This window comes from Pan paniscus, chromosome X, assembly GCF_029289425.2.
Source record: "Pan paniscus chromosome X, NHGRI_mPanPan1-v2.0_pri, whole genome shotgun sequence".
Lineage (NCBI taxonomy): Eukaryota > Metazoa > Chordata > Mammalia > Primates > Hominidae > Pan > Pan paniscus.
The window spans coordinates 136,861,635-136,881,957 of record NC_073272.2 but is presented as its reverse complement, the minus strand read 5'-3'; the positions used below and the strand labels follow the sequence as shown (position 1 = coordinate 136,881,957).

Sequence of the window (20,323 nt, the reverse complement as noted above, 5' to 3'; positions counted from 1 at the left end):
ATCCTGCATCATTTATCCCCTCTTCTCTGTTCCCACTGAGTACTGTAATGGCCTCATAATTAGTCTCTCTCCTCTCTCATTTATCCTATACATTCCTTTCAAATAAATCTTCCTGAAGCACATCTCTGGTCATTCCACTTCTTGTTTAAATATCAATGGGGCAGGCATGGTTGTTCAAGCCTGTAAACCCAGCACTTTACGAGGCCAAGGCGGGAGGATCGCTTGAGCTCAGGAGTTCGAGACCAGCCTGGGCAACAAAGCAAGATCCTGTATCTACTAAAAAAAAAAAAAAAAAAAAAAAAATTTAATTAGCTGGGCATGGTGATGCATGCCTGTAGTCCCAAATACTCAGGAGGCTGAGGCATCAGGATTGCTGGAGCCCAGGAGATTGAGGCTGCAGTGAGCTATGATTGTGGCGCTGCACTCCAGCCTGAGTGACAGAGTGAGATCCTGTCTCAAAACAAACAAACAAAACCCAACAAATATCAATGGTTGTCCACTGATTACAGAATACAGTTCAAATTTCTTAGCCTGTTATTCAAGGCCTTCCACAATCATCTGGTCCCATTCTTGACCCCTACTCCTTTTATGCACTGTGTGCTCCAATCATGTGGAATCTCTTATCTGCTCTTCATACAGCTCATGATTTCCTGCTTTAGTGGCTTTGTTCTTGCTCATTTTCACTTCAGCCTGGAATTCTCTGTCCCCATTCTTAACCTTAGTTCTACATAGTCAACTCTTACCTATCTTCCATGGCCTGGCTCAAATTACATTGGCTCCACAGAGTGTCCACCTTCCTTCAAATCTGACTTGAAGGTAGTAGTTCCCTACTGTGAATTCCCAGACTCCTTTACTTCTCCATCTTACGGCACTTTATCTAGATATTTCTGTTCACACTAATCTCTTTCCTGCTAGACTGGGTACTTCTTTTTTTGACAGAGTCTCACTCTGTCGCCCAGGCTGGAGTGCAGTGGTGCGATCTCTGCTCACTGCAGCATGAGAATTGCTTCACCCTCCCCAGTAGCTGGGACTGCAGGTGCATGCCACCACACCCGACTAATTTTTGTATTTTTGGTAGAGACGGAGTTTTACCATGTTGGCCAGGCTTGTCTCAAACTCCTGACCTCAAGTGATCCACCTGCCTCTGCCTCCCAAAAGGCAACTGGGCACTTCTTGATAGTAGGGTATGTGCTTGATTCTTTTTTGTTGCTCTCTGCACACTATAGAACCTTACACATCCACACCATCAATAGATTTAAAATCTTTTTTTATCATTACTCCCCATTAAATAGGTATGCCCATTTGCCTTATGGTCACAGAAAAAGAGGGACAGATTCAGTTAACACCCCGTGTTATTACTTTTTTTTTTTTTTTTTTTTTTTTTTTTTTTGGAGATGGAGTCTCTCTTTGTCACCCACACTGGAGTGCAGTGGCGCGTTCTCAATTCACTGCAACCTCCGCCTCCCAGGCTCAGGTGATTCTCATGCCTCGGCACCCCCAACCAGTAGCTGTGATTACAGGCATGTGCCACCATGCCTGGCTAATTTTTGTATTTTACAGGCGTGAAGGCTCATGCCTATAATCCCAGCAATTTGGGAGGCCAAGGCGAGCAAATCACCTGAGGTCAGAAGTTTGAGACCAGCCTGGCCAACATGGCTTAGAATCAAGTTGGAGATCCTAAACTTTAATATGTACTTCTTCCTAAAATGTATCTGCTTGAGAAAGTATCCATGGTGGAGGCAGCAAGCCAGTTTTACTTTTCTACCTCTCCTTTCACCACTGATCTCCTTGCACTTTACTAAAGAGAGGCAAACTCTCACCCATCCTGGCTCTCACTACAGCGCATTGCCCCCAGGAATGTAAGCACTTCTTCGAAAATAAACAAAGAGGCAATTTGAAATACTGTGCTAGTGTCAAAAAAGTGGATGACTCTAATTAAGACCAGGTAAAAAATTTCTATGCAAGTAGGTGGCTTCCAATTCTTTGCTTTTAACAAAATTGAAGAAGGGCCTAGTTGTATTTATTGTGAGCTGATTGATCATTAAAAATATTTTTGATGGAACTCTTGTGCACTGCTGATGGGGAAGTAAAATGGTGCAGCCACTGTGGAAGACAGTATATCAGTTCCTCAAAAAGTTAAAAATAAAATTACTGTATGACACAGCAATTCCAATTCTGGGTACATATCCAAAAATTTCAAAACAAGATCTCGAAGAGATATTTGTACACGTATGTTCATAGCAACATTATGAACAACAGACAAAAGTCAGAAGCAACCCAAATATCCATCAATGGATAGACCTGATAAACAAAATGTGGTATAAGCATATAATGGAATATTATTCAGCCATAAAAAAGGGAATTCTGACACATGCTGCCATATGAATGAACCTTGAAGAGATTACTCTAAGTAAAATAAGCCAGTCACAAAAAAAACAAATATCATATGATTCCTCTTCTATGAGGTATCTAGAGTAAACAAATTCATAGAGACAGAAAATAAAATGGCAGTTTCTAGGAGCTGAGCAGACAATGAGGAGTTAATGTTTAATGGGTATGGAGTTTCATTTGGGGAAGTTAAAAACGTTCTAGAGATAGATGATGGTAATGATTACATGACAGTATGAATGTGCTTAATGCCACAGAAATCTACACTTAAATGGTCAAAATGATAAATTTTGTGATGTATGTTTTACCACAGTAAAAAATATATTTCTTTTTTTATTTTTTATTTTTTTTGAGACAGAGTCTTTCTCTCTTGCCCAGACTGGGGTGCAGTGATGTGATCTCGGCTCACTGCAACCTCCACCTCCTGGGTTCAAGCAATTCTCCTGCCTCAACCTCCCAAGTAGCTGGGATTACAGATGTGCACTACCATGCCTGGCTAATTTTTTTGTATTTTTAGTAGACACAGGGTTTCACCATGTTGGCCAGACTCTTCTAGAACTCCTGACCTCATGATCCACCTGCCTCGAACTCCCAAAAAATATACATATATATATTTCTCAATGATAATAATTATGTGATTTTGGGAGCATGCAACATGAAAAGAGCTTTGAAAAACCAAGTGACATTGCTCTAACAAAGCTCTACTCCTCCTTCCAGTCCAATATACTTATTTAATGTGAATGAGATTTATTTGCATTTAGGATCTATACAAATGAAAAACAGAAATAAAATCAATGTTGAATCTTGTCTCATTCTAGCAGTAAGTAATAGTTATCTCAGGTACATGGACTAACTGAGCAGAAAAGCCTTATCCATTTCACTGGCATGTTTTCCCAACAAAAATCTTACTTTGGGGTCAGGCGCAGTGGCTCACATCTGCAATCCCAGTATGTTGAGAGGCCGAGGCAGGAGGATCACTTGAGCCCAGGAGTTCGAGACCAGCCTGGGCAACACAGTAAGATCTCATCTCTACAAAATATAAACAAAATTATGTGGGTGTGGTGGTGCATGCCTGTGGTTACAGCTATTTGGGAGGCTGAGGTGGGAGGATTCCTTGAACCCAGGAAGTCAAGGCTACAAAGAGCTGTGCTTGCACCACTGCACTCCGGCCTGGGTGACAGAGTGAGATCCTGTCTCAAAATAAAAGTCTTTCTTTTAAAATGTAATAGTTATCGAAATTTGTAATATATTTATATTTTCATAAATTGTGTAGTACTAATAATTTTAATAAAAACCAATTCAAATAAAATTTTGACACCAATAATTTTATGGATACTTACTTTTTAAAATGTTAAATTTTGATTTCTATACATATTTTTGTTGCTAGGTGGTATTATGGGTGATCAGTAAGAATTTCAAGCATAAAAATACATTACAGCAAAATTCTATAGAAGTAGAATGTGAATTTAAGGAGATAAAGGAAAAGCATAATAGTTTTGGCTGTTTAGAAAGAGCTTATATATGTATGTTTGGATTCCTTTAGATATGGAAAAGTTTTATTTTAAAATGGCAATATTTACGATATTCTGAAAATTACATCCTTCACAACTCTTTAAACTTACGAAGAAAAATATTTTAAATCAATGAAATTTAAAATCAATTAAAAATGTATAATGATTTTTTTTAATTACTTTAGAGGGGCACTTGAGCAAAAAAATTTGAATACCTCTGCTTTGGGTCCTTTCTTGACAATTTCTACTCGGTTACACTGAACGCTCCCAGTACAAGCTTGAGTTATTTTTCTCAGCTCACTCTATCCATGCAGAAACTGAGTACCAAGCACATCTCTTGATTTTAGATAGAAACTGCCATTCTCAGGGATACTCAGTGGAACTCCTGGATTCTGGGAGAAGTGGTTTTCAGCCAGGGACAATTTTGTTGCCCAGGGTCACATTTGACAATATCTGAAGACATTTTTCGTTGTCACAGTGGGAGGAGCTGCTATTAGCATCTAGTGGGTAGAGGCTGGGAGCCCCTCAACTTTGTACAATTTACCTGACAACTTCCCATAACAAAAAAAAAAATCTGGCTCAAAATATCAATGGTGCCAAGGTTGAGAAAACCTGTAAGGTATGCATTCCCAAATGAATGAATAAATTAATGATGAAATGAATGAATGAACAAACAAATCAATGAATAAATGCTACCTAACTCAATTAGTCTTTAACCAGTACTGTGTGCCAGGTGCTCAGAATATGATGGTGAACTTGACATACCCAAGGCTGGCTTTAATGCAGCATACAGTTGAGTGCCAGCCCAACACAATGTCTTTTTAGGTCCAGAGCACCTTGCTAAAGTAACAAAGGCTCCCCCTCTATCCAGACCTACATTCCTTTTGCCTTTGGGGTGCTTTAAAAGCTCTCAAATTTCTAATTGCTTTGATTATGGGCTTTCATGTTCTTTGTTGGGCCACCTTCCTCAGGTAATCACCTGAAGGCTCTCATCTCTGGAATATTTTCTTCCTCTTATGTCAAACATCATCATGGCTCAACAGCATAACTCCTGAGCAACTGCATAGCCATCCTTCTGCTTCCCATCAGCCAGTGGAGAGCTGAGATCCACTGTGATCACCCCAGGGAAGGGCTGGCCCGAAACATCTCTTAAGAAGCAATGTGCAGAGTATACAACCTCATTTACATAATTGATTCCTGGGTTTTTCATCTATGTTCATAGCAATGGCATTTGAAGATATATTTTCTTCTAAATAGTTGGCAAAGAAGGTTAGGTATTTGAAACAATGATAACTACAAGACAATCATTTCACAAAGGCCCTTAAGAGGTTGATGTTTCCTTTCAGGCCCCAGTCCCACCCTCAGTTCTTAGGCCTGAAGATTCTGTAGGAAAATCTCCATATCTGGGCGGCTACAGATCCAAATATTCAATGATACAGCCTTTTTTCAATATCTACAAATACAATAACTAACATTTGAGTGCTTGTTCTATCCTAGCCACAGTGCTAGGCTCTTTCCAAAACCAGTCTATTGTGAGTGTCATGGAAGAGTGATAGGCACAGGCCAATAACATTCTCTTTCTGCAGGCTATACAAGTTCCCATGATCTTGGACTTTAAGGCTACCTAGTATGCCCATAAAACAAAAAGCTGTTAGGTCCCTGCCCCCACACACCCTCTTTCTCTGAGACTGCTTCCCACCTATAGTCGTTGGTGAAGAGATGAGACTAAGCTGCCCAAGTGAACTCCTCCATTCTGCCCTGAGCTGATTGAACCCACCTAACACAAGCTGGAACAATCCAATCCTGTTCTTAGGAATATGGAATTGAGGCCCCCAAAAATGGTGCCATTTCGCTATGGGAAAAAGTTTTTTGAGGGTGGTCGTGATTCTTCATGGGCAAGAGGTTGAGTGAATTGAGAAAGCACGTCTGCAGTAAGAGAAAAGACTAGATCAGAGATGGCATGGAAGACAGACTGTGTGACCCTGTGTAGTATCACTTCCTGATGGCTTTTCAGCCCCTTCAAGACCTGGCTTACTTTGTTTACTATCCTTGGGTTCTATGATCATCTCCTGAGTCATTTATTTTCAATAAGTTCTCCTTTATTTGAGCTAGGTTGGATGAGTGTCTCTTCTTTGAAACCAGTGACTCATAATTAAAATAAATTTTTTTTAAATTCTATCGGGCAATTAAATACCTGATTAACTCTGGATTATCCTGGTCCATTGTGATTGATTCTGTGAAAACTTATGATGCTTACGGTTTGTGTCCTCCCAATAGTCAATTATCTACCTATCATCGTCATTCACCTAGTCCTTGAACACTTACTGGGTGCCTACTATGTGCCCAATGCTCAGAGAATAGTATAAGGACAAAATCTGACCTCTGTGTTCAATAGGCTTACAAATCCTTTAGGAAATGTAAAGTACAAAGCAAAAAAAAAAATGTTAATATAGCAAAATGCACATAAAGCATGATATTACAGGGGAGAAAGCAATTAATACAATTAATTTTCACTGTAAAGACTGGAGAAGGTTTTATAAGAGGTGCCATCTAAGCTAAAGTTTGAAGGAAAAGTGGAATTTTGGCAAGCAAAGAAAGTAGGAAAGAAGAACAGATTAGTAAACTATTGCCACAATCATGCTACGTAACAAACCACTCCAAAACTAAATGACTTTAAACAATAATTTATTCCTACTCATACGAACAATTATGGGTTGTCTGGGGATCCACTGATCTAAGCGGGGCTCTGCTGGGCTTGGCTTCAATCTTCCAGGGTGTGTGTGTATGTGTGTGTGTGTGTGTGTGTGTGTGATACAGCCAACTTTTCTCATGTTCCAAGAGGACTTATTTTGCTGTAGAACAGCTGCCCCAAGAAAACTCTTCTCACGGCCATGGCAGAAATGCAAGAGAACATGTCCAATTATTCAAGCACATTCAAGCCCTTGCTTGCATCACATCTGCTAACGTCCTATTGGTCAAAGTAAGACATATAGTTGAGCCCAAAATTGAAGGGTGAAATATATTCTGCCTCTAGCGGAACTGCAAAGTCGCATGGCAAAGGATGAGGATACAGGGAAGGTGAATAATTTGGAACAATGCACTACAGAAATTCCAGGCAGAGAGATCAAACGGATGATCAAAGGCATAGTCAGAGATATGAAAGCACATGGATTGTTTAGAGGAAGGTAATAAGGCTAAGAATTTAATTTAAGCCTTGAACACCATGCTAAAGATATGGGCATTAGTCTGCTACTCCAGAGAGCCACTAAAGTTTACATGGTTGTATCTGGGTTTTAGAAATATTAAAAGCAAGGAGACAATTTAGGAGGCCAGTGTAACAGTCCAAAAATTGATGGAAGTGGAGTGGATATAAGATATGTTTGGGAGGACTTAGCATATGTCCACAAATTATATGATACTCCTTTTAAGAGGTAGAGCCTAATTCTCCTCTGAGTGTAGGCTGTACTCAATAACTCATTTCTATTGAATAGAATGTGGTAGAAGTGATGATGTGTAACTTCTGAGACTGGGTCATAAGAGGCATGCTGCTTCCTCCTTGCTGCCTCTTGGATCACCCACTCTGGGGAAAGCTAGGTGCCATGTCATGAAGTCACTCAAGCACCCCCATGGAGAGGTCCATGTAGTGAGGAATTAAGACATCTTACCTATAGCTGATGAGGAACTAAAGGCCCTGCTAATGGCTAAGTGGGCAATTTTGAATGATGATCCTGCAGGTCCAATCAAGCCTTCAGATGACTGAATCCTTAGCTGACATTTTGATGGCAACCTCATGAAACATTCTAAGTCAGAACCACCTAGCTAATCTGTTCTTAAATTCCTCACGCACAGAAACTGAGTGAGATAATAAATGCTTATTGTTTTCAGATGCTATATTTTGAGATATACACAGCAATAGATAAGTAGTACAGCTTGGATGTAGAAGGTGAGGAAAAAGAGTAAGTCAAGGATGACTCTCAAGTTTCTGGCTTGAGCCACTGGATGATGTGACTTATTGAAAAGAGAGAAGAGGAGGAAGGGCAAGTTTGAGGGACAGTGATGAGATGTAAGATGAAGAGGTTATTTTAGGACAGTGTTATAGACTGAATTGCACTGCCCAAAATTCATATGCTGAAGCCCTCAGAGAGGTAATTAAGGTTAAATTGTCTTAAGGATTGATACCTAATCTGATAGGCTTGGTGTCATTATAAGAAGAAGAGACACCAGATCTCCCTTTCTCTTTGTCTCCATCTCTCTCTCCATGTGCGCACAAAGAAGCTATGTGAGGACACAGTGAGAAGGCAGCTGTCTGCAATCCAAGGAGAGAGCCTTCACCAGACACCAACCATGCTGTCACCTTGATCTTGAATTTCTAGTCCCCAAGACTGTGAGGAAATACATTTCTATTGTTTAAGCCACCCAGTCTGTGGTATTCTGTTACAACAGTCCTAGAAGACTAATACAGATTTTGGTACCAAAATTTGGGGTGCTAGTGAAAAATATGTAAAAATGGAGAAGTGGCTTTACAACTGGGTGATTGGCAGAGTCTGGAAAAGTTTTGATGTGCATGCTAGAAAAATCCTAGATTTCCTGTTAGCAGAAATATAGACGTTAAAAATCTATGTGTATTACAAAAAATAAGAAAGCATGTTCTGGAGAGAAAACCAAGGGTATGGATGGACAATCACTCCATAAGGAGATTACACAAGGTACTAGTCAGTCATTTCAGCAGAAACCAAGAATAGAGATGGAAGTATAGTAGCAGAGACATCACCAGTTTGAACCGAAGACAATAGAGATGAGATGAAATAAATGAAGATCTTCAGACGTCTGCAGTTCTACAATACAGCTATTGAGCTGAAAGCATACCTTAACCTTCAAGAAAAAAAAAAAAAAGAATAACCTTGAAGGCAATTTGAAGACAATCATGGCTGCTACTCCCACCACAGGCCCGGGGGCAAGGCTGTTTCCTCCTCCTCGGTTTCAGAGGGTGGGCCTACCTTCTGGGTTTCAGTGGGCCAATGCCTCAGGGATAGCGCCTCCACAAGGAGCTACATGAGTGGGAACACTGCAAAATACCATGTGAGTGGGGCCGCCACACAGAGCAAAGGGTCAGGTCTGCTGGCTAGGGCCATCAGTGATGCTGCCACCCCAGTGGGCATGAAAGAGCATCCAAAGAGGATTATTCTCAAGCCTTAAGATCTAATGGAATTTGTTTTGCTAGGTTTGGGACTTGCCTGAGACCCATCATCCCTTTCTTCCCTCTGATTTCACTCTTTTGGAATAGGAATGTCTATTCTATGCATGTCCCACCATTATATTTTGGAAGCACATGACTTTCGTGATTTCACAGATTCATAGCTGGAGAAGAATTTTGCCTCAGAATAAATTATACCTTGAGTCACCAGTATCTGATTTAGGTGATGTTTAGATGAGGCTTTGGACTTAGAATTGATGCTGGAATGAGTTAAAACTTCTAAGAGTTTTGAGGAATGGGGTGAGTTTATTTTTCATGCCAGAAGGAAATTAATTCTGTGAGGACAGTGGTGGAATATTATGAACAAAATCTCTGCCCCAAAAGTTCATATGTTGAAGCCCTAACTCCCAATGCAACTGTATTTAAAGATAGGGCCTTTAGGGGGTTAATTAAGGTTAAATGAAATCATCTTGGTAGGGCCATAATTCTACATGACTGGTGTCCTTATAAGAAGAGACAGCAGATCTCTCTCTCTCTCTCTGCACATGCTTAGAGAAAAGGTCATGTGAGGACATAGGGAGAAGTTGGCCATCCACAGCCCAAGAAGAAAGCTCTCACCAGATAACCTACCCTGCTAGCATTTTGATTTTGAACTTCCAGCCTCCAGAACTGTGAGGAAATAAATTTGTTTTGTTTAAGCCCCCCAGGCTGTGGTATTCTTTTATGGTAGCTCAAGCTGAGTAATACAGACAAGTTGAGTTTGAGACGGCAGGACATTTATATTGTGAATATCTAGTGGGCAGCTTGAAATACACCTAGAGCTCAGAAGAGCGTTGTAACGATGCAAGTCACCTGATCATTGGCATTTGGAGCTAGATGAGACAGAGCAATCAGGGAGAAAGAGAATACGGAGAAAAAAAGAGAAGAGGGTCTTGGACAGAATTGAGTTAGAGGGAATGGCACATACAATTGGATGGTTCAATGAGGAAGATGGAGAGATGACTTTAAAGAGCTGTTAGAAAGGTGAAAGTGAACTACAGCAGAAGCAAGGGAGGTTGTTAAGCTAGAATAGTTGATGAACTCACCAAAAGCTCAGAAAATTCACATAAGAGGATCAAGATGAGGCCGTTAAACTTTCTAATATGGGGTTCATTGGTAACCTTTGCAAGAGATATATAGTTGGCTCTGAAAAGCTAACTTAGAGTGGGTTGTGTGGTAGCCAATGTGATAAGCCACTCAGATCTCCTTTCAATGAAAGATTTGTTGCTCCATTGCTGGGAGTGTTATGTACATATGGTCTTCAGCAACCAGCCCCTTCAGAGATTGCCTCAGCTGCAGAGAGTCATGTCACCCAATGTCACTTCCCTTTTCAGGGTAGCACCCATCTATTGACTGATCCCTGTCATTAGATGGGTGCTACCCTGAGAAAGGGAGTGACCTCTGGTGAGTATAAAGGGCTAGCCATTTTGGCCTAACTCGGATGCACTGGAAGCCTGTCTCACTCTGGAGATTCCTGTGAGGTTGACAGAGCAATCACAGGGCCTGTGTCACAGTGCATCTTCTCCTTCTGGCCAACCCTGCTTCCATAGGCATGCATCTCTAGAGAACTCATTAATTAATATCCTGCCTTCTAACTCTGTCTCAGAATCTGCTTCCCTGAGAACCCAACCTAAGACATGGGGTGAAGGAAAAAAGTAGAGGTTACAAGTATAGACTACTCTTCCAAGGACTCAAGGAATCAAAGTAAGATGGGTCAGAAACCAAGGGCAAAAAATTCGGTCCTCTAAGCTTTCTCCCGTATCAGACACAAAATTGAATACACGCTTGGTGTTTTTACCTTGATTGTAGAACTCCAGGAGGAAAACAAAGTTAGTAACTAGGTGATTAGTTCTTCAGATTTTCAATAAAAATATGAGCCCAGAAAATCTTAGATTGATTTATATTGCCTCCTCCTAGCCCCCAGCCTACCAACACACACACGCGCGCACACACACACACAAACACCGCATCACTACATACCCCTAGAAATGACTCATGTCCTTTTAGTTTACCCCTGGTTGAGGTCAGACAGGAAAAATGATTACACTGCCTATTTCCCCTAACCAAGAAAATTCCAGTGAAAGGAAAAGGGAGAAGGATGTAGATGAATGGCCAGAAGCACTCTCAGTTGCTGATAACAGGAGCACCCTGTCAACTGGGGCCAAGCCAACCACTAAACTTCAGACTTGAGCTCCTTTAAACGTATTCTTCAGACGACAGGAACTCAGTCAAGTGGGAACAAACCCATGGTTCGGTTGAGATGTCTAGGAGAATCATGGGGCAGGTCCAGACAGAAGTTATACCATTCTCAGCTGCTCTCCAACATGACAGACCCCAAGCCTCCTCTCTGGAGAAAATGGGGCAGAAAAGAATGCTTAATGAGGTGAGTTGTGATCACTGAAGAGGGAGCTTCCCCACTAAGGCCCCAAACCTCAACTCAGAGGGCTCCCTTTTTCACGCAGTGCTCTCACTAGAAGTCAGTGGGGGCTCTATGCTGTGTGCAAGGGACATGCAGGGACGCAGGTGGGGAGCCTGGGTGTCACGATTACCCAGCACCAGAGCAGCATAATGCAGACACTGAGACATTTGGGGAGATGCAGATGCTGACTGAAATTTGTCTAAGCCCCAAATCGAGGGCTCTGGAAAAACAATTAAAAGGAAGCATACAGGACAGAAAACAAGCAGTAGTTTACAGGACATTTTGCACTGCCCAGGTGAAATCATCTACCTTTAGAAGCTTATTAAATAAATGTTAACAAGGAAAGAACCAAGATATGAAAAGCTATAGGACTAGGGTACATTTCGTTTAAGACAATTCCCCCAAGAAATGTTAGGGGAAACAAAGGAGATGCTTCAAACTTTTTCCAAGTGTAAGATGCTCCATAAAATGTCTCTTATGCTAAGTGTTTTGTATTTGAGATTAGGAGGGTGCTATTTTGGAAAATATAGATGTGCAACAGGCAGAGAAAGGAATGAGAAAGAAGCCACAAAAGCAGTAGAAAAATAAACTGCAGCAACTGTAGGAATCAAAATGGACTTGACATTTCGTACCAGTACAACTGGAAAACTCTTGCTCAAATTCCTTAACAATTGCCTTTAAATTTAAAAGCTGCATTCTAACTTTTTAAAAATGTCAAGCCAAAAAAATGTCAAATCCAAGAAGCAGAAAGTACATGTTTTGCAGGCAATCACTCCTGTGCTCTAACCTCAGACCACTTAGTTTCCCCCACATTATTTTTCTTCAGGTTCAATAGCATTTTTTAAATCTAACAAGCAGAAGAAAATTGAAGATAGAAAAATGGATAGGAATATAAATGTGAACTTAGATTCTATCTCTACATATGTAAGAGGATGAGTGAGACAAATATACTCCAAGGAAATTCTTAAATTTCTGCTTCAAATCAACTCCTGCAAAATGTAGTGGCTTTCAACTGAACAATGTTAGTGTGTTTAGTATCACCTTAAAATGAAATGCTCAAATGAATGCAATGAGAGCAGATTTTAGCATGGAACCTGGTCACCCCAGAATCAAGATCCTCTTTTTTTTTTTTTTTTTTTTTTTTGATGGAGTCTCACTCTGTCACCCAGGCTGGAGTGCAGTGGCGTGATCTCAGCTCACTGCAACCTCTGCCTCCTGGGTTCAAGTGATTCTCCTGCCTCAGCCTCCCGAGTAGCTGGGACTATAGGCACGTGCCACCACACCTGGCTAATTTTTTGTATTTTTAGTAGAGATAGGGTTTCACCACGTTGGCCAGGATGGTCTCGATCTCCTGACCTCGTGACCCGCCCGCCTCGGCCTCCCAAAATGCTGGGATTACAGGCGTGAGCCACCACGCCCGGCCTCTTTCTTTTTTCCTCTAGTAATCCACTGTTTTCTTTTCTACTCCAAACTAATGAAACAAGAAGTTATTCTGACCCCAATCCTTTCGAGTCTCATTGGTCATTATCAACATATAATAAGAATTGTCAATTCTTTGTCCACTAATTCAGCAAACTTTTATTGTGTGTTACTTCTCTGGTGGGGGATGTGTTATGCCCTGGTTGTGCAGTAGTGACAAAGCATGTCCTTGCCTATAAGCTGGTCAGAGTTCAGATTGGAAGACCTTCAAATAGACAGGCAACTAAAATGTGGAGTAACAAGTGCTGTGGCCAGAGGTGTACAAGCTGCACAAGAGGGATGAGTGAGAAGGATGGGAAGCCATGGAAGGATGTCTGAGCTGCACCAAGGCTCAGCCTTTGCCATTTTTAATTGTAAGCTCTGCGACAGCAGGACTATATCATTTCATCAGTGTGTGCTCAGTACCTAGCACAATGCCTGGCATATAGTAGGCACTCAATAAACAATACTCAGGATGAAAGCCTTTCTTTGAAAAAAATTGCAAGGAAAGAATCTGCTTGAACATTTCCCACTTTCCATTTTCATAGCAGAAAACATATCTGTAATGGATGTGTGCTAGGTAAATAAATGAATGGGAAAAAATGACAACAGTCATGTGCTGCATAACATTTATTCAGTGAGGGGCTACATATCTGACAGTGGTCCCATAAGATTATAATGCCATATTTTTACTGTCCTTTTCTATGTTTCAATACACAAATATTTACCATTGTGTTATAATTACCTACAGTATTCAGGACAGTAACATGCTGTTGTTAACAAATGACCATGAGATCTATGGAGAAAGGAATAGGAGAAAACTTTATTTTCAGAGAGACAATCTGCAGATCAGGAAATGTAGCCTCCAGGGAAATCAAAAGCACACACTCCAAAGGGGGAAGAGGGAAACTGGCATTTATGTCTTTCAGGTCTGCCTCACATGTATATTTAGCAGGTTTGGGGAAAATCTATGAATATTTATGAGGGAAGCCAAGCACGTGTGTAGTAGGCAAACATACATATACATTTTATGTTTATTTGGGGGGGTGGGGATGAGGATGTCAAAATGTGAATTACAGGGCATAAAAGAGGTTTTTTGCAGTCTCTGTTTGCCGGCTGAAATTGGCTTGAGGTCTGTGCTGTTTATCAGGAAAGAAGGTTTACAAGGTCAGTCTGCTGTCCAATCGGGGTTGCTGGCAGGCCCACAAAGCAGGGTCAGGCCAGCTGGCATCGGGCAGTCCACTAAGCATCAGTTGGGAAACTCTCAGTTATAGCTGTTTTGACAATTTCTTAAAGGGTGAGCTTCTGCTCAATTATAGGAGAAAAGATGTTATGGCAGTCAGTAATATAGGGGTATGTGACCAACCCCTCTCTCTGCTATGGCTGCTTGATTTCATCTTGGTGTGTCTCATTTTAGCCACAGGGAATCCATTTTGTCTGTCAGCCAGGGGTATATTTTAACACTGCACAGGTTAGTAGCCTAGGAGGAATAAGCTATATCACCTAGCTTAGGTGTGTAGTAGGCTATACCATCTAGGTTTGTGTACACACACCCTATGATGTTCACGCAATGAGAAAATCCACCTAATGATGCACTTCTCAGAACGTATCCCGATCATTAAATGACATATGACTGTATTTAGAGAAGAAGGAGTCAGTTCAGTTCCACAACTATCCTGAAGGACAGTTCAGTTCCAAAACTTTGAGTGCCAGCCATGTCCCAGACCTGGCACTGTGTGCTGGGGCTACAGAGGTGGCTTAGACACAGGCTCTGCCTTCAGGATGCTAATTGTTTCCTGGGGGTGGCAATGCAGGATGACAGAGAAGTGATGATTCTGTGTATTTAGGTCATTTGGGTATAAAAGGCATCTTTCCCCTCAGCAGGTAGAAGAGTGCATTAGAGAGGCAGATATGGCATGGCAAGATGTCCTTGGAGATCGTTCCAACTTCACAACAGTTTGAATGCATTCAGAGTAATCCTGCACATTAGAAGAAATACCAAGTTATCAAGAGGCCCAGCCTATGTGTAAATAAGCACTGGTATTTTAATTTGGGGGAAAAATCTGCTGACAATATATAATCAGATTTCAAAGGATGCAAACATCATGAAGAATCTTTGCTTTGGTTTGAAGTTTAAACATAACTAATGCTCAAGCAACCCATGAAAGGAATGGAGGCCCCAGAGTGGGGATGAGGGTGTTTCTAGAAATGGAGAGTAAGGGGAGAGAGGGAAGGTTTGCATATGTTGATGGGGTTCCAATTTTCACTATAGACCACTAGTTCTAAAGTGAGTTGTCTTAGTATGGCATCCATCATCATGAAAGAAAATGTAGAATTTAGAAAGTGTATAATCAGAACCTAGACAACAGATGAGCTAGGCAGAATGGCAAACTTTGAGGCCTATGGGATATGGGCCAAATTCAGCCTAGAAATGTGTTTTGTTTGGTCAGCACTGCAAAACAACAACAAAAAAACTAAAACAAACAAGCAAACAAACAAAAAAGGAAGACAAATTTGAATGCCTTAAGCTAAAACAAGCACTCTCTGGTTTGCCATACCTCCCACCATTCCTTATTGTCTTGCACTCATCCACTTTGCTCATGTTCTCTATTCTGTGCCTGGCCCCTGAGTGGGCATTTGGGTTTGTAACCCCTGAGCTAGTGACTTCTCATTCCCATTTAACAGCTGGAAGAGCAAATGCTTCAAATTGGCATTGCAGAACCCCTAATTTTAAGGGAAATTGTAAGAGTGACGGCAGACCAGCAAATGTTAGCAAGGGAAGCTGAAATTGTAATGGCTGCCTTGAACTGTGTGGGCTAGAATTTTGTCCTAGCTCACCACTACTCCAAATCTTGGGACTGCCATTTGCCATCTCTATTCCTTACCACTGCCATAGTATCCAAAGCAAAGGTGGACAAGAAGTCCTATTCCATCCAAAACCTACTCTATAGTCACTTCAAGGATTGGAACGTATTTTTCCTTCTGCATTTTGTATCCCCAACAACTGGAGAAGAAGAGCAATGGAAAAGCAAGAGAAAAACAGTACTGGCATTTCTTGAGGGGCAGGGAAGAGAGGCATAGGCAAGAGCACAGAGTATAACAGATAAAGGTGAAGAGGAAAAGTAAATCAGGCAGAAGGGAGCCAAAAGAGAACTTGAGGCAGGCATGGTGGAGATTCTGAATAATGGAATATTAGCTCTTCTTAAAGGTTTATCTGCCCCTCTCTAGTCACTGACTCAGAGTACAAGCACTGGAAGGAGCCTAGATTAACTCTGTGGCCCAACCTCCTTACTCCACAGAGGAAGAAAAGAAAGTCAGAAGAGCAATGACTTGCTCAAGGTCACACAGCAAGTGAGTAATGTGCTCACCTGAATCTTGAAGTAAGGTGTCCTGTGATTTCCCAAGCTCTTTTCACTCACAACCATGCAATGGCAGGGTGGACCTACTTAGGAGCAGGGAGATTTCACCCTGGCTGTCTTCCAAAGTCAATGTATCCTAGGGTTAGAATGTTGGAGGGAACATTCATTCATTCAAGAGTAAGCAATGCTGGGGAGTGAAAAATGGCTTCCCTCCACCTTTCTAGGTTCCTTGGTTGGGTAACAAGTTAAATTGACACAAGACGGGTTAACAGAAGAAAAACCATATTTAATTCTGTATATATACACAAGAGTCTCACAAAAACATAAGACTTGAGGAAGGGTCAGATGATTGAAGGTAAAGAAAGGAATAGGGGTTTCTGGCTTCTGGGGGATGGTGGCAACACAAGTTATGGGAGAGTGAGAGGAGGAAATGTATGGTAAATAAAGGTTGTCTTGTTACACAGATAAAAAGTCTCTTAGGTAATAAAAGTTGTCTCGGAGTAGCCCTCTGAAGAATAGGTCATTATCTGGGTTTGGTCTCCACCTCCAGTCTCCTCTCCTGTGATCCCAGTTAATCTTCCCTGGCTAATAAGATTCCAGGGGAGGGGATTCTTGACAATTGAGTTCCTTTTGGAGAATCCATTTTTAGACAGATAAGGCTCAGACAAAACCTCTGCCTGTATCTGCTGTTTCCGAAGTGCCCTCAGTTCCAAGTAATGAACATACCAAATCATCATATTTTGGAGCCACATTTCCTGAACAGAGCACCTGCTTATAGGTCAGGTACTGTGCTTGACTCTGATTAGGCAAAGAGCAAGAAACCACAGTCTGTTCTAATGCTGGGCACAGAGTATGTGGTCAGAAACTATTTCTCAACAGTCTAGGGCAGTGCTGCCCAATAAAAAAAGAATTTAAGCTACAAATATGAAAAAATAAAAATAAAAAAATAAAAAATGAACTACATATATAATTTTCATTTTTATAGTAGACTCATTAAAAAGGGCAAAAAGAAACAGCTGAAATTAATTTTAATGATATATTATATTTAGTCTAGTATATCTAAAATGTTATCATTTCCACATGTAATCAATATAAAAGTTATTAATGAGATACCTTGCATTCTTTTTTTGTACCAAGTCTTGGAAATCCAGTATGTATTTCTCACTTACAGCATACCTCAGTTTGGATTAGCTACATTTCAATTGCTCAATAACCACATGTGGCTAGTGACCATGGTACTGGATCATGCAGGCTCAAGATGAATGACAGCACTTGCTCACAAATACCTAGCTTTGCGAACTGTCAGGCTAGTCTGTCTGCAGCTTCGTAAGCTATGAGCCCACAGCTTGGCCACATAAAGTTGGTGTCTTAGTCTCCGTTTTGTGCTGCTATAACAGAATACCTGAGACTGGATAATTTATAAAGAACAGGAATTTATTCTCTCACAGACACTGTGGCTGGGAAGTGCAAGATGAAGATGCTGGCAGATTAGGGCCTGATTTCTCTGCTTCCATGCTGGGTCCTTGAATGCTGCATCATCCAGATGGGATGAATGCCACGTCTTGACATGGCAAAAGGAGAGAATCCACCTCTGCAAGCCCCCTTTATGGTAGCATTAATCTATTTATGAGGGCAGAACCCTTATGACCTAAACACCTCTCAAAAGGTCCCACCTCCCAACACTGTTGCATTAGGGGTGATTAAGTTTCCAACACATGAATTTTAAGGGACACATTCAGACTATAGCAGCTGGGAAGTGAGGTGGAGGGGACAGAGGGAGGCAGGTTCCGAATACAGTAGACCTTAGGCCTTCGGGGATTTGATGATTTCATCTATTCACGCCATATCTTAAGCAGTTCAGCCAGTGAGCTAGTGCAGCATACATAGCTGTACATGGCTTTGTTGTTGTCAATGTTAAAAGTTTCATGCCAATTAAAGAGTGGAATAATAAAATCAGTGGTGGCTGTACTCTCCATGGTAAACAGGTCTGTTTGTTATGTGCTTTAGACAGCAACAAGAAACCCCAATTCAAGCAATTGCTTCAGGTGTTCAAATCAGTATAAAATTACTCATCAGAGGGGTTTTCCTCTGCTTTGGGTGGTGGCCGCTGCCAGACTTCAGCTTCCAGTCCGCGGAGGCCAAGGCAGCGTAGACAGAGGCCCTGGCACCCAGCGCCCCGCCGCCCGCAAGCCTCGCGCCTGTCCGCCGCGCCCCGAGCCCGCCGCTTCCGGTCTCAGCGCCTGCCGCAGCAGCTGCCGCCCAGCGAGCGGCCCAGATGCAGGCCGTCAAGGGTGTGGTGGTGGGAGACGGAGCTGTAGGTAAAACTTGCCTACTGATCAGTTACACAATCAACGCATTTCCTGGAGAAGATATCCCTACTGCCTTTGACAATTATTCTGCCAATGTTATGGTAGATGGAAAACTGGTGAATCTGGGCTTATGGAATACAGCTGGACAAGAAGATTATGACAGATTACGCCCCCTATCCTATCCGCAAGCAGATGTGTTCTTAATTTGCTTTTCGCTTGTGAGTCCTGCATCATTTGAAAATGTCCTTGCAAAGTGGTATCCTGAGGTGCAGCACCACTGTCCCAACACTCCCATTATCCTAGTGGGAACTAAACTTGATCTTAGGGATGATAAAGACAGGATCCAGAAACTGAAGGAGAAGAAGCTAACTCCCATCACCTATCCGCAGGGTCTAGCCATGGCTAAGGAGATGGGTGCTGTAAAATACCTGGAGTGCTTGGCCCTCACACAGCGAGGCCTCAAGACAGTGTTTGACGAAGCGATCCGAGGTGTCCTCTGCCCACCTCCCGTGAAGAAGAGGAAGAGAAAATGCCTGCAGTTGTAAATGTCTGAGCCCCTAGTTCTTGGTCCTGTCCCTTGGAACCTTTGTTCGCTTTGCTCAAAAAACGGTGGAGCCTTTGCACTCAATGCCAACTTTTTGTTACAGATTAATTTTTCCATAAATCCATTTTGAATCAATCAGTATCTTTTAGGTTTTGTTTGTTCTAAATGTAAGAGTTCAGACTCACATTCTATTAAAATTTAGCCCTAAAATGGAAAAAAAAATTACTAATCAGAGGAAAACCAGAACTTTAATTTCTTTCAAAAAGGCCTGAAGAGGCCGGGTCGGTGGCTCACGCCTGTAATCCAGCACTTTGGGAGGCCGAGGCCCACAGATTGCCTGAGCTCAGGAGTTCAAGACCAGCCTGGGCAAAAACGTGAAACTCCGTCTCAACTAAAATACAAAAAATTAGCCAGACGTGGCGGTGTGCGCCTGTACTCCCAGCTATTCAGGAGGTTGAGGCTGGAGAAGCGCTTGAACCCAGGAGGCAGAGGTTGCAGTGAGCCAAGATTGTGCCACTGCACTCCAGCTCAGGCAACAGAAAAAAAAAATCCTGAGGAACACAAATATGACAACAGAAATGAAAGTGGCAATCTTAAATCTGAGGGTTCCCAATGGTCTCCAGATCTAACCCAGGAGAATGTTAGGGGTCTACTAACATTAATATTCTGGCCTTATCTCAAGACCTCAGCCTCCCCAGTGTGAGCAGTGCCTTGGTCTCTGGCTTTCTTCTCCTCAAGTATTTCTACTTACAACCTATTTGCTGCCGGTGTCCAGCCTGAGAGCATCTTGGCTTCTATCATTTTCACCATGCAATATCCAGTGTTATTCACAAAAGAGCTTGTAGGCTGGATAATACAAAATGTTAGCATCACAAAGCAGTCAGAATTGCTTGCTATTTTCAAAACCCTGCCTGCATGTGTCTCTTCTAGGAACTGTAGTTTGAGATTCTAGAATGTGAGGACAAATTCTAAGTGGGCTCAGATTTCATTTTGTTCCCAGAATCACATACCATTAGACGGGACCTTAGAGATAATCTAGTTCCATTTCCACTCTTTTATATTATAAATGAAGAAACTGAAACTCAGAGAGGGGAATTGACTT

At 41.7% G+C, this 20,323-nt stretch overlaps 1 pseudogene; it reads left to right on the top strand.

Moving 5' to 3' along the window:
- The first annotated feature begins 18,631 nt into the window (after nucleotides 1–18,631).
- On the top strand, nucleotides 18,632–19,301 carry LOC100985182 (ras-related C3 botulinum toxin substrate 1-like; annotated as a pseudogene).
- Nucleotides 19,302–20,323: the final 1,022 nt, after the last annotated feature.